We start from the raw sequence: 14,052 nt of genomic DNA on the forward strand, positions 1-14,052 counted from the left end.
TGTATCTCAAGTCTTATTTTCTTGGTCTCTTGTTTCTACTATAATCAGCCCAGTCCCCTGATTTGCATAACTGCTGTGTCAATGTAGTACCAACAATGCCCTCCCCAATCCACTAAACTAAAAAGTCTCAATGCCCACTTCCTCTTTTCAAAAGTACACACATGTGTATCACTTCCTAAATTACACTCATTGTCAAGAATTTTGGACTATAAAATCATCCAAGAGTTGTTTTTATCTGAGGCAGTTAACCGCTCCTTTAAAACATCGCAGTTGCCTTCACTTCATATCTTAAGAGCCTCTGTACATACAAGTTGGGGCCAAATATACTTACTCATCCTCAGAAATTTGAATTTCAAAGAAAGCAGGAAGTTCACATGCAAATGACGTTCATTTCAGGTGCTTGCGTGGATTTTCCTCTACCACCAATTAATTGGGCAAGCAGCGTTGCTTTCACATCACACCAGAAAGTGAAAAACAAATCTTAGGGCTACTTCAGATTTCTGAGACAATACTTATGGTCATTCCCAACTCAAAGTTACTCAGGCTTCTTGGCTCAAGATGAAAGCATTTTCATTGGGAATTCCTTTGGCTTCACTTTCCAGGCCAGTCATGCAAACCATCCAAAACATAGACCAGTCTCACAACAACTGCAAGGGGGGGGGGGGTGCCAGGTCTTTATGAAAATGGTAGCCTTACCTTCCAAGTCCTGAAGCCAAGAGCACAAGAGGGTTGACCATGAGGACTTGTCCAAAGAAGATTGGAGGAGAATGGAAGAGGTATTTGATAAAACCAGTATTAGAGGCAGCTGGGAAGGGGAAAAGAAGACACTGAGGTACACTAACATGTAGGTTGACCTGTGTAGAGGGGCAAGGAGTTGGACCACTGGTTATGTACGTCTCTTCCAGAGGTCACACGTGCTGACCTATTTAGGAGCCAGATTGGTAATGAAAGTAACTGAAACAAGTTGAGTATAAAACAAAAAGGAATGATGGAGAGCACATACCCTGACTAAAGGGATTCACAGCTAAATAAATGGTAACTACACACATAACTGTTGAGCTGACCTGGCTTCTGCAAAACTTTTCTAGGATTTAAAAATATCCTGGATTCATTGCAGAGTACATCACTTCTACTAACTAATGTTTTAGCTATATGACATTATTAGCCACCATTGAAAGTCATTCTAAGAAAGGGCCCCACAAAACATACTATTATGTTTACTGACAGAAAGATATTACTATAACATTACACCATGACAACTTTATGAGGGCCTGGGGAGATATTCCTTTCAGGTGTCAGCACCAATATTAGTCAAGTTTCTCTGATGATCATTGTCAATTTTTTGTCTGATAATGTTGCCCTCTTTGCTTTGGCTTCCAGGAAGCAAAGAACTCAATTTGCAGCACACCTATGACAAATTAGTTAAGGACTTGGGGTGATGTAACTGTTAAGTGACTGTATTATCCCTATAAGTTGCCTCAAATTCTTTTGAGGAACCGAGAAAGGTGTCATAAGCAAATAAATATCTCTCTATATTTATTTACATTTTTATCTATATATTTATCTCTATATATTTATTTAGCCCTCTCTGGCTAACAACACCTGGAAACTTCTCACAGTGGTAGAATCTCCAGGTAGCTGCCAAAGACAGAAATCTCTTTTGTTTTAGAAGATCAAGTAAATAAAAACAAGTCCTGATGTCAACTATACCCCACCCCAAATCTCTTTTGTCTGTCCTCTCTTCCATATTTCCACTATCATACTGTAATCAGATTCTGCTCTTGTGATCAGTGATAGCTATTGTCTTTGTATTCTCAGTGCATGTCACCATTCTTCTGGTTTCTTTGGGGATCTCTTTCCAACTCTGTGTGGTTCTGCCAGGGCTGGGAGACTTGCTGCCTACCCTCTCTATCACAGGAGTGACCCAGGCAGTCACCCCAAATGGAATACCCATTCCCCCCACCATCCATTAATAATTGGTTCATTAATGTGCATGTGACCCCAGCAACACCAATCAGAAGCTTCCCTGGAATTGGTATACAGATACTGGACTTGCTCCACTGAGAAAATAAGAGCCTGGCAGCCCTCTTGTATACTATGTGGAGAGAAAGTTTGCATCAGAAGCTAAGGAGAGCAGCAGAGCCAAGAGATGGTGGGGGAGAAAGAGAAAACCTTGATGACATCCTAGAATTTGGATTTAGTCTGAAGCCAGATCCTCCCCTGAACATTTTGTTATAGCAGCCAATAATATCCCATTTTGCTCATACTAGTTCAGTCAAGTTTCTGTCAAGACTGAAAGAGTCCTGATTGTACTCTGTCTTTGATCTTATGGCCTTGTCCCTATCACCTCAACCCACCCTCCACACAGCTAAGTGATCTTGTAACATTTCTAAGAAACATCTGAACTTGACATGTCCCTGCTCAATGTACTAAAACCTGTCACCCACAGGATAAAATAGAAACTCTCTGCATGATGTTCAAGGCTTATTATGTGGATTATGTGGACTGACCACCCTCAGTTACCTGAATAGGTGTTAATAGTGACAATACTATGTTCTCTGGCTGAGTCAATGTTCTCTGGGCTAAGATACATTTGGGAAGAAAGTTTAGTCTTGTTGGCTTTCCTGTTGTGTAGTCTGTGATTTCTCTTGCTGACCATCAGAGTAGAACCTTGGACCGAGCCCTGAAATAGAGTTAGGTCCCTCCTTGCTAACCCTGTGATGCAGTGACACAGAAACTAACCCTATGATATTAGATCTCTCTCGTGAAGTTCCCAACACTGAATCAAAACTGGGGGAAAGTGGAGACCATAGTAAAGTAGAGGTAGTAATAAGAATACCTTTCATTTATACTTTCTGGAGAACTAACAGTATCCTGTTAACCTGAAAAAGTTATTGAAACTTCCCAGAGGTGTCCAACTTGCCCCCAGGAAATAATCTAGACTTTTCACATTAGTTCATTATCTCGTATGATCTCAGAATGTTCCTGAGAATAAGGGAAAGCAAGCAGGTGTGCTTTTTATTTTGCAGAAAGAGAAATGGACACAGAGGGATTAAGAAGGGCATTTCCCAAGGCTTGACAGTAACTGTGCAGCCAGGATTAGAATGCCACACTTGTAGTATTAGCCCAGTAGTCTTCAGACTTTTTGTTGGCATAGCCCCCAGAAAAATGTTCAAAACGCTACACTCCTCATACATTTCTAAGGTGACTTCAAAATTTGTCCATCCTATATTTAAAGAACTGCAAAAAATATCATTTCCAGAACTTTCTAAATATAAACATTTAAAAATATATCTGATGTGTCCAATGGAATGCATCTTTTAAATGTCTGATAGAGGACTTCCCTGGTGGCGCAGTGGTTAAGAATCCACCTGCCAATGCAGGGAACACAGGTTTCAGCCCTGGTCTGGGAAGATCCCACATGCTGCAGAGCAACTAAGCCCGTGCGCCACAACTACTGAGCCCACGTGTCACAACTACTGAAGCCTGCACGCCTAGAGCCCGTGTTGTGCAACAAGAGAAGCCACCGCAATGAGAAGCCTGTGCACTGCAACGAAGAGAAACTAGAGGAACCACTCACTGCAACTAGAGAAAGCCCGTGTGCAGCAACGAAGACCCAACACAACCAAAACAATAATTAATTAATTAATTAATTAATTAATTTTAAAAAATAAATTTAAAAAATGTCCACGATGCGGCTTGTGGGATTTTAGTTCCCCGGCCAGGGATCGAACCCAGGCCCTTGGCAGTGAGATTGCGGAGTCCCAACCACTGGACTGCCAGGGAATTCCCTATCATATCCTGTTAAAAAAAATAAATGAGTGAGCTCTAATTTATTTATTCTTATTCTATTCTACTTCCCCCTCAAAATTTAGTACTAATGTAATTTTATTTAGTTTTTCAAAATGGTTTATTGATCACCCTATCAAACTTCTTTACACATAAATATATATATAACTATCAATTTACATTTTTAAGTTTCCTGTGACCATAAGGTTCTAAGTAAAAAAGTCTTCTATATTTGTTACAGTTACTATAATTAATCATTTGACTAAAACAACATACATATATTATAAACTTTGATGGACAATTATAGAATAAGAAGGGAAATTGTATTGGAAATGCACCTTTTATTGAGAAGATGGGTTTTTTTTCCCCAATTCATTCATGTATCTGTCAATGAATATTACTTATTGACAGAATGAGACAGAGTTCTCCATTATTTCTATTCCCATTATTGTATTTATAGATGTAAATCTTGGAAAAATCCTGCTCATAATTAAGTAGGTGGGAATGGAAAGACCCTTGTACAGTGACGTCAATCAATTCTTTGAGTTCCCTTTGAATTATATGCCAAAAACATGTTGTGATCTTCCATCAAAAATTATTTTTAGTGATCTTTCAGATGACAACTCCATTAGTTCTTGAATTTTGTGACAGCAAAGTATTGGAAACCACTTGACTTGCAAAAATATATTAACCAGTCATTAGAGCCATTTACTGTCTCACACCTGTCCCTATACCTCCCAGAGTTTCTTCACGGGTGTTTTTTTACCACCTGGGGGAGAGCATCTCAGTAAGACTGGAGAGAAAAGCCATTCATTTGTGGAGTAAGAGAAGAAGGATTGTAAAACGGAAGATGGAAAAGAAACCAGCAGGACACGTTTCTCAGTGCATTCTCAGGCAGGTCAACTTTGAGAAATAACTCATACAGAAGTTGAAGATCTGGAAATTGATTCCCCTAAAGCTATCCATCCCATCCATCTCTTGGAAAGTCTTTGTAAACTCTTTTTGGATAAGCATACTGCAGTTTGAAGACCACTGTGTTAGCTTCTACCACCTTTTAAAATATCCTTCAAACTTGTGACCCATCCTTACACCTTGTATGTCAATCACCAATAAAATGTTGGGCATTCTTCCAGTTATTGGACATACAACAATCAATAAAAGGGACAAAATTCCTGCCTTCCATGCTAGTGGAGGAGATAGACAATAAATTATCAGAGTTTGACTCCATTTTACACTGAGCGTGACAATGACATGGACATGCATGGCAGAGCCAGAAATAGAAAGCTCAGGCAGCTGCTGATCTTGGAACAGCTGTCTTGTCTCCTCTGTAGCCTGCAAGGGCAGAGGATATTGTGACCTTTGTCCTAAGTTTCCCCAGCACCAAGCAAAAATGCCAGGCACATAATAGGCTCCTTCATACAAATTTGTCTAATTAATTGAGTGAAGTTGCAAGTCAAAGAAATTGTATTTATCTTTCTAAAGTGTCTGACACAATTGTCCTTTAAAGGAGGAATACTGTAGAACCATTCCTAAAATCAAAGCATTTTTAGATCCAAAAGGAAACTCAGTAACCACCTGATCCCATTTCTCCTTTTCTTTTTTTTTTTTAAGAAATTGCTTATTTTCCATCGACCTTATTTCCATCTTCTGTTTAGGAGTCTGTGGAAGAGCAGCTTTGAGACCACTCTGGTTGTTTCTCCCCATTTAGTGGTCTGAGCAGCGGCAGCTGCAGACCGGCCTTCAGAGGCTGGCTGCGCGCCGCGGTCCTTCAGGAGATGCTGCTGGAAGGTGCTGAGGCCACCTGCGCCTTCAGACCCGTCTGCAACTTCGGGTTGAGTAGCAATAAGTTCGGGACCTGGAGCGGCTCATTCACCCCGAAATTCCTCCGGGGTCTCAGCCTTTTCAGCAGCCGCCTGCTCTTCCTTTTCAGTCTCTTCAGGATCCCTGTAGAAACAGAGACGGGACTTGACCTCCCACGAGCGCGCACCTGAGACGGAGCCGCGCAGGCGCACAATCCCCAGGCCAGCATCACCACATCAGACCCGCCGAGAGCTCCCCTCGCGCTGCCGGGATGGCAGTGTCCACACAGCGCAGGGGGAGAGTCTGTGTGACGTGGAGCAACGGTAGGCGGGTTACCATAAGACGCCTCTGTGAGGCTGGTGGTCACCCCTGATAACCGCACAACACACAGTGGAAGGCGGCCTGGATCCGGTTAGTGAAGCTGCCGGGAGTGGTTGGAGCACCTGCAATAGACAGGCTCCCGTGGCAGCAGCAAGCTTCAGCACAGATCGCTGGCCCGCATTCCTGGAGGGCATGACACTGGCATCTGCTGGGTTTTCAGTGTCGACAATGGCACGAGCTGCTAGCAGAAGCTTCTCCCGGGTTCTCTTCAGATTTATGAGGTAACGCCATCAGTTTTCCTTTGTTCCATTTGGAAGTCAGGTTGGTGCCACCTAAGTGGGCTCTGCTGTGAGGGATTTGAGGACATCCTCTTCCTTCATCTGCAGGACATCAAGGGCTCCAGTTATTGTGAAATTTTCCCTGTAAGTTACAAGGGGGAGCCCAGACTAACGCCGCCATATGGACCCCTCTCTGGCTAGTGTGGAAAGACTATTTTGCCTTTTCTTGAAGAAGAAAATTTAAGCCCGGAAAGGTGAAGCAATTTGTCAAGGTCATGAATCTAGACAGTGACAGATGCTGTATTTGTGGCCAGTGGAAAATTTCTAGATACCTTCAATCCAGGCAAATTCTGCATCCAGTTTCCTTTAACGTTGCCCCAGTTTGATAGTTGCCACTGAGAAATGTCCCTGCCCCATACCCATGTAACCTCCCAACGCAACCTTAGTGTCTATATAAAAAGTGAAATAAGAAAATGTTTCTCCCTTTATTTCATGAATTCCCTTGGAATTCACAAAAAATATATATATCATAACAGAAACAATAGGTCAATTGGGTCATTTAGAGTGGCTACTTCTACAACCCAAAATGTGGTTTCTGGTTTTTAGCTTGGAGAGTATGAATGGAATTGCTAATGAATGGGAGTCTTGTACAGTTTCACTGTGAATTTAATATCTGTAAACGGAGCCCCAAGGCCAAATTTCCCATAAAGGGTTAGCAGGATTATTGGTCAGGAAGATTCCTTAGACAGAGAAATAACAGTTCAAGTGGAAATGCACTTGCTTCTGTTCTGAGGCCTCTGGGGTAAGTCCTTGGGGTGGGTGCTGCCCCTACTAGAGGGAAGTCCCAGGTGGCTGAATAAAGAGGTTCCAAGTAAAAGAAAGAAAGAGTTGTTTTATTACCCTGGCACAAATGGAAACCAAACAAGTAAATAAAGGAAGAGTTTCTGAGAGAAGAATTTGTTGGTTTGGTTTCTGGGTGTGTCCCCAGTGGTTTCACTTTGCATTTCTGTAGCATTTGATTGAAGTGATATACTGTGAGAAGTTTCTGCTCATGGCTTTCCAATAAGAAACTCTGGAAACCACACTCAGGGGGAGGGACCAATGAAACCCAAAGAAGAGATCACTTCATAGCTATCCTTCAACCTCCACTGGTGACTCCCAGGTAATGAGCTCCATCCCCATGCTCTCTTCTGTGTCCTAAGCTGGATTTCTCACTCCCTTCTGGAAGTCTTTATTTGAGGGTTCCCAAAACATCTCGTATGGACCCCTCTCTGGCTAGTGCAGAAAGACCATTTTGCCTTTTCTTGAAGAAGAAAATTTAAGCCTGGAAAAGTGAAGCAACTTGTCAAGGTCATGAATCTAGTCAGTGACAGACACTGTATTTGTGGCCAGTGGAAAAATCTCTAGAAACCTTCAATCCAGGCAAATTATCTTCATTATCTTTGCCCCTGAAACTGCTCCTTCTCCTATTTTCTCTTGTTCAGCAAACAGCCCTACCATTTATCCAGGTACCCCAGTCTGAAACTTGGAACTTCTTCTTGACTCTTTCTCTGAAACCACTTCAAATTCAAATTCATCATCAGGTCCTGTCATGGCTGCCTTCTAAATACTTTTCACACCTTGCTCGTCCTCAGCAGGCCTAGGGCCAACGCCTTACTGGAGTGAGTCACCAGTTCTTACCAGAGCTGATATGAAAACCTCCTCCCCAGAGTCCCAGCCTCCACAAAGTTCCCTCCAATCCATCCACCACATCATTCCTCATGCTTTTTCAGAAAAGCAAATCCAATTACCTACCTTTCCACTCTGCAAAGTCCTTCAGTGGCTCTGGCCACAGAGGCATCTATGAAATATGAAACAAGGAGGAAACCTATAAGTCTGGATGTGTGAGCAGGAATTCTAGCCCTGCTGCTCATCTTGGGCAAGTCACTTGGCCTGTATGAGCCTGCATTTCCTTACCCATAATACAAGGTATTTTGAACTAGGACAATAGATTTAAACTTTTTAGTCCAGGATCAACAGTAAGAAATACATTTAAACCATCACACACACACACACAGAGACACTTATGCATAAACACACAGCACACACAAAAATGCACACACAAAAAACACATATATGCACATGCAGGCCACACGTATACACACATGAACTCACCTGCTACACACAAATACACATATGTACACACAAATCGTATTGTAAAACACAAAGTTTCCCAATATGTAATGTAGCCTTTCTATGTACAATGTACTCTGATACTTTTTGTCCATATTATTTAATTTTTTAATTTTTAATGATTGAAGTAATGCTAGTTGTGACCCACAAAACTGATGACAAGACTCACTAGGAGGCTGAAACCTGCTGTTAAATACTGAGCTACATGATTTCTAAGTTTCCTTCTAACTCTGAAGAGGTAGGTGGGCCAAGTCAGAAAAAAGAAGAGCTTCCAGAATATAAGAAGAAAGGTTAGAAAGAATTCCTTCTAACTAATAAAACCCTGGGCACAATAGCCTTTCCATGTCCCCTGTTTACTGTTTGTAGGAAAAAGCCTTCAGCCTCTTAAACCTTCCCTGATTTCCAAAGGATGGATTTAAAGAGTTACTCATTAGGGGAGTTAAGGAAGGCAGAAAGAAACAATAGTACCGCAATGGGACAGGGTCCTGGTTCCTCCTGGGGTGGGGGGTTGGAGGAGAACAATCTGATATATATCTCTGAGCTCTTCTACGGAAACTAAGGCCTCCACCCAGGTGGAAGATGGTAGCTTCAGGCTGAGCATGTGTATGTGGATCCCAGACAGATTGGAACCAGAAGGCTGATGACTGAGATTCCTGGAACACCACCTAGCTACCTCACCACTAACCAATCAGAGGAAAGTTACACATTCTGCAGCCCTCCCCCCAACTTGCCACCTGTTCTCCCTGCTCGGACCTTCAATAGACCTTTCTCTGCTCCAAACTCCGACATTTCGATTTGTTTGGCCTCACTATGCTGGGCACACGAACTTGAATTCAACAACACTAATACCATAAAAACACTCACTTCGTCACAAGGCAGTCCCATATCCTAGTCAACAGCTCACTATTTTGCTAATTGCAAATATGGAAACCACAGGCACCAGTTAAAAATTAACCACAGACCTCAGTTAAAAATTGTGTAATTGGCTCATGATAGTATCCACAATTCCCCATTTCTCAGTCCCTTTTAAAACAACACACAGAAAGTGTGGGGAACAGCTTATTTTTAGCTTAATGATTATCTTGCAGACCATTCTACTCATATATCTATATTCAGATGCATCTCTTTCTTAATGGCTACATAGGATTCCATTTTATGAATTGAGACTAATTTAACTAATTCCTTATTGATGGCCATTTCTACTCTACTACAAACATCCTAGAAGTGAAATTCCAAAGACAAAGAATATATGCAGCTGTCATGTGATAGGTATGGCCAAGCTATCTTCCCGGAAACTTTACCAGCTTACACCCTACTTACCAAGTATGAGTGCCAGTTACCCCAGATCCTTGCCAACATTTGTTTGAGAATCTGACACATGGATTCAAATCTCAGCCTCTGCTTGATGTATGTGGCCTTGAACAAGTTGCTGAACAACTCTGAGCCTCGGTTTCCCTCCTTTTGGCAAAACCCACAAGGTTGTTATGAGGATTAAGTGCAATAGTGAATGCAGTAGATCTTTTATAAATTATCAGGTGTGGTTGGCTGCACCTTTTTTTTCCAGCCCCATCCCAGTAATACTAATATAATATTTAACTTTAACATACTATTGTATGTTAACTTACAATTGTAACAGTGTACATTCCTTGAGGGTAGTCAAATTTAAACAGCATGCCTCCTAGCTTCTGTCTGTGGCAAACTTCTGTGCTCAATAAACGTTGACACATCATGAGCACATCTTTTTTTTAAATATATGGTTTTCAAGTGAGTCTTGCTTATGGATGATCTTGGGTATTTAAAGTCTTCTAAGCTCTTTTGCAGGACAGAAAGTGCTGAAGAACTCATTGTAGATGATCAATATCTATCACCAAAAATAGTTAATTATTGTTCTGACAGAAGTTGGTTTTGGAGTGCCATAATATAACAAAAGAAAAATTAAAACAACATTTCTTAGAGCTATTTATTAGAACTTGAATGTTTTTAACAAATTTATTGATGTATAATTTACATACCTTAAAATCTATCTGTTTTGAGTATAAAATTATTGATTTGGGATAAATTTACAGAGTTGGGCAAACATCACCAGAATCCAGTTTTAGAACATTTCTATCAACCCAGTAAGATTCCCGAATACCCATTCACATTTCTGCAAGTTCATGGCATCAGTTAGCCAGGGATGAGTGAAGAGCTTGGATCATCTCTGGTCCCCACCCCGCCCAGCACGTGCTCAGAAGGCAGCCAGTGGGTGTGGGGTAGTTGTTCAAGCTGCTCCTTAGTTGTCTCATTTCTAGGATCTCCTAATTAAATTCCTAGCTTGTCAACCATAATACTGCTTTCCCCAACCTGCCACCAGGATCATTCCTTTAACTGACAACACAACCGGGGGTGGGTTTTCTGCCTTCTGCTAAAACTCAGTTGCACTCCCTCAAGCACTGAAGCTGTGGGCTTTATCGGTATGTCCCATCCTTCTAGAACCTTCTCACTGACTGAGCTGGCACAGGGCTGGGAGCAGTCCAGGCAAGAATGCCACAGATTCCCACTATTCTTAACGAAGTATAGCAGTTCTTTATGAAAAAAACAAAACAAAACACTTCTCAGTTTGTTGTTTGCCTTTGGTCAATTTCCAGAGCCCTGAAATGGATGTGCTTGACAATGTTGTCTCGTTTTATCATTATTTTCTAAGGAGATGATTTGTTGACTTGCTTACTCTGCCCTGTTGGAAGTCTGGAACTTGGGTTTTAAGACGAGTAGTTTTCCTCTATTTGGCTTCTCAGTGTTGCAGCAGCTTTGATCCTTGGCCTCAGTGGACATTCTCCTATAAGTGATGATGCCTTCAGAAGGCGAGTCAAGACTCAAGGTCACCATGCCAGACCTGTCAATCAGGAGGTGGCTGGCCATCACTCAGCATACGCAGATTGTCTCGGTTCTTCAGGAGCAACTTGATGGGCAAAATGAGCACAATAGGACAAGAAAGCAGCAGTAAAAAGACAAACTAACTATTCATAGAGTAATAAAACCTCCTCTGTGGTTTAAAAATCCGAGAACTGAACCCTTCCCCAGCCTAGAAAATCCAGAGGCGAGGACCTTTGGACAAATGACAACCCAGTACAGGACTGTGCACAATTAGAATTCTAGGAGAGGGCTGTAGGGCTGAAAGAAGTTGTTGTTTTGGGCCTGACATATTTTATTCTATGCAGTGTAGCAAATTCAGGGCTCCTCTTATATCCAGAGAGAGGAATCCCCTTACTAATATACCAAGAAGGCATATAGCATAATAGTTGATATGCAGGGTCTGGAGCCAAACTCCCTCAGCTTGAACCCATTCCCCCTTTCTGCCTGCCTCTTTTACTGCAGGGTGACCTTGGACAATTTTCATAAGCTCCCTTGGCCTCACCTGCCACAACTATAAAATGGGGAAGAGGGTGATATAAACAATACCAGCCTCAGAGGCCTGGTAGGTGTGGAAGCTCTTAGAATCATTCCTGACCCATCGCTTGAGCTCAGGAGATGTTAGTCCTTATTAATATTTTTAAACATCATCATTTCTAGGGCTCCCCAGTATATGCCACATGAGAGGCTATTGGCCATGAAATCTCCTTACCAGCCCTGGGATAGAGCAGGGAAATGAGAGCAGGAGCTTAAGAACAGTTCTGCTTTCAGATGAAGAATTGTGCCCAACAAAACGGCACTGAATCCAGTCAGAATGACCCACTGGCCACCACATTCCTCAGACTCGTGTTCTGAGGCTCTTGGGACCAGTGCACCTCCACCCCCTGGGCCATCTTGCCTCCACTGTGCCTGGGCCACACCCCTACTGCCCAGCACCGCTTTCCCCAAGCTGTGCATCCAAGAGGCAAAGGTGCCTTCACCTGGATTCCTTGCTCTTCCCTTCGGCTCCTGTGGCCAGGGCCCTGGCAGCCTGCACTGCCCAGATCAGCCTGCTAGCTCGGCCTGGCTCCAGGCAATGGCTAACATACCCTAAGTGACACTTGGGAGCCCCATAACCCTGCCAAGACAGCAGGTATCTGTCTTTCTCATCATCTGAAATAACAAGCCACCAGACTGATAAAGACAAACTAAGTGAAATATATATATATGAAATATATATATATATATACACACATGTATGTGTATATGTATATATGAAACATATATATACACATATGTATGTGTGTATATATGAAACATATATATACACATATGTGTGTACACATATATATGCACACACATGTGTGTATATGTACACACGTGTGTGTGTATATATACATATATATACACATATATATACATATATACACATATGTATGTGTGTGTATATATGAAACATATATATACACATATGTGTGTATACACATATATATGTATACACATGTGTGTATATGTACACACACGTGTGTGTGTGTGTGTGTGTATATATATATATGCCATATTCTGCATATGGGTCAAAATTACAAATATTCCAAAATCTGACTTCAATTCTTGCTTAGGGCTACATGAAACACCATAGAATATTTTCAGTGATTCTTAATCTCTTAGAAATATAGGCCAGTGCTATTTGGAGAGCTCAGTATTAAACACGCTAAGAGTCTTTATATTGAATTCCCACTTTCATGCCATATTAACATAAAACTCAGATCTACACCATATGGGTTTAAGTGAAAAAAATAAAGGTGAAGACAACCAAATCAAAACAAAATAAAACAAAACAAAGCACTAAGAAGGCAGCATGTGTAGTGGATTCAAGTGTAGCCAGTGAGCACAGCCTGCCTGCGTTCATACACTCTTCCCCAAGTAGCCACGTGAAGCCTGCCTGCGTTCATACACTTTTCCCCAAGTAGCCACGTGAGCTTGGCCAAGCTGACTGACCTTCCTGCACCTGCTCCTTCATCTGGAGAACAGGGATAATCATAGTACCTGCCCCACGGGGTTGTTTTAAGAAATAAAGTATGTAATGTGTGTAGCACACTTAGGACAGTGCCTGACACATTGTTGATGCTTATAAATGTTAGATGTTCATTATTTATTCTAATTCTTATCCTATTATTTACTGGCCAGATAAATCAGCATTTCCTAATTGCTGGTCCAGGGAACTCAAAGAGGCCACAAAAACCTACCACTAAATGGACTTGGTTTTTAAGACCAAAAACTCACATGACTCACATCAATAAGGTAAATAATATATAAGTCAATGTGTTCGATGCAATTTGTATTTTCAGTGGTAAAATAAATAAAGGAAAAATTATTATTCAAATGTTTTACTCTTTTTATTGAAAATGTTAAGAAGAATATAGTCTATGCTTTCAAAGATTTAACAGTGTGTGGAGGAGAATTTTTATATTTTACCAATCCACACTAAACCAGTGCGGGGACACGCTGCTAGAATAAGCAATTAGGAAGAGCCTGCTATGCTCTTTCATTAGGATGTAAATTATAGATGCAGTAGATTAGTGACTGTCCCAGGACACACTCAGCATCAATAACAGCACTAAAATAATTAGAAAATAGTTATCTTAACGAGAATGTTTCATTGTGCCTAAAATGTGCAAGCAGTATGGCTTATGCTGAGTACTTGCCTTCCTTTTAAGAGTCTGGAATTCTGGTATGTACTAGGCAGAGTGTGCCTTCATGACCAGCTCCCAGTAAGAACCCTGGTCACTGAGTCTATTTTTTTTTTTGACTGCGTTGGGTCTTC

The 14,052-nt window shown here is 41.5% G+C and overlaps 1 pseudogene across 1 annotated transcript; it reads right to left on the reverse strand.

Moving 5' to 3' along the window:
* Nucleotides 1–3,937: 3,937 nt before the first annotated feature.
* Nucleotides 3,938–11,258, reverse strand: LOC309659604 (small ribosomal subunit protein uS2 pseudogene; annotated as a pseudogene). Its single transcript has 2 exons — nt 11,068–11,258; nt 3,938–6,330 (listed from the first exon to the last, which is right to left on the reverse strand). The product of its transcript is annotated as a small ribosomal subunit protein uS2 pseudogene (transcript).
* Nucleotides 11,259–14,052: the final 2,794 nt, after the last annotated feature.

Source organism: Balaenoptera physalus, assembly GCF_965194825.1.
Source record: "Balaenoptera physalus genome assembly, chromosome: 4".
Lineage (NCBI taxonomy): Eukaryota > Metazoa > Chordata > Mammalia > Artiodactyla > Balaenopteridae > Balaenoptera > Balaenoptera physalus.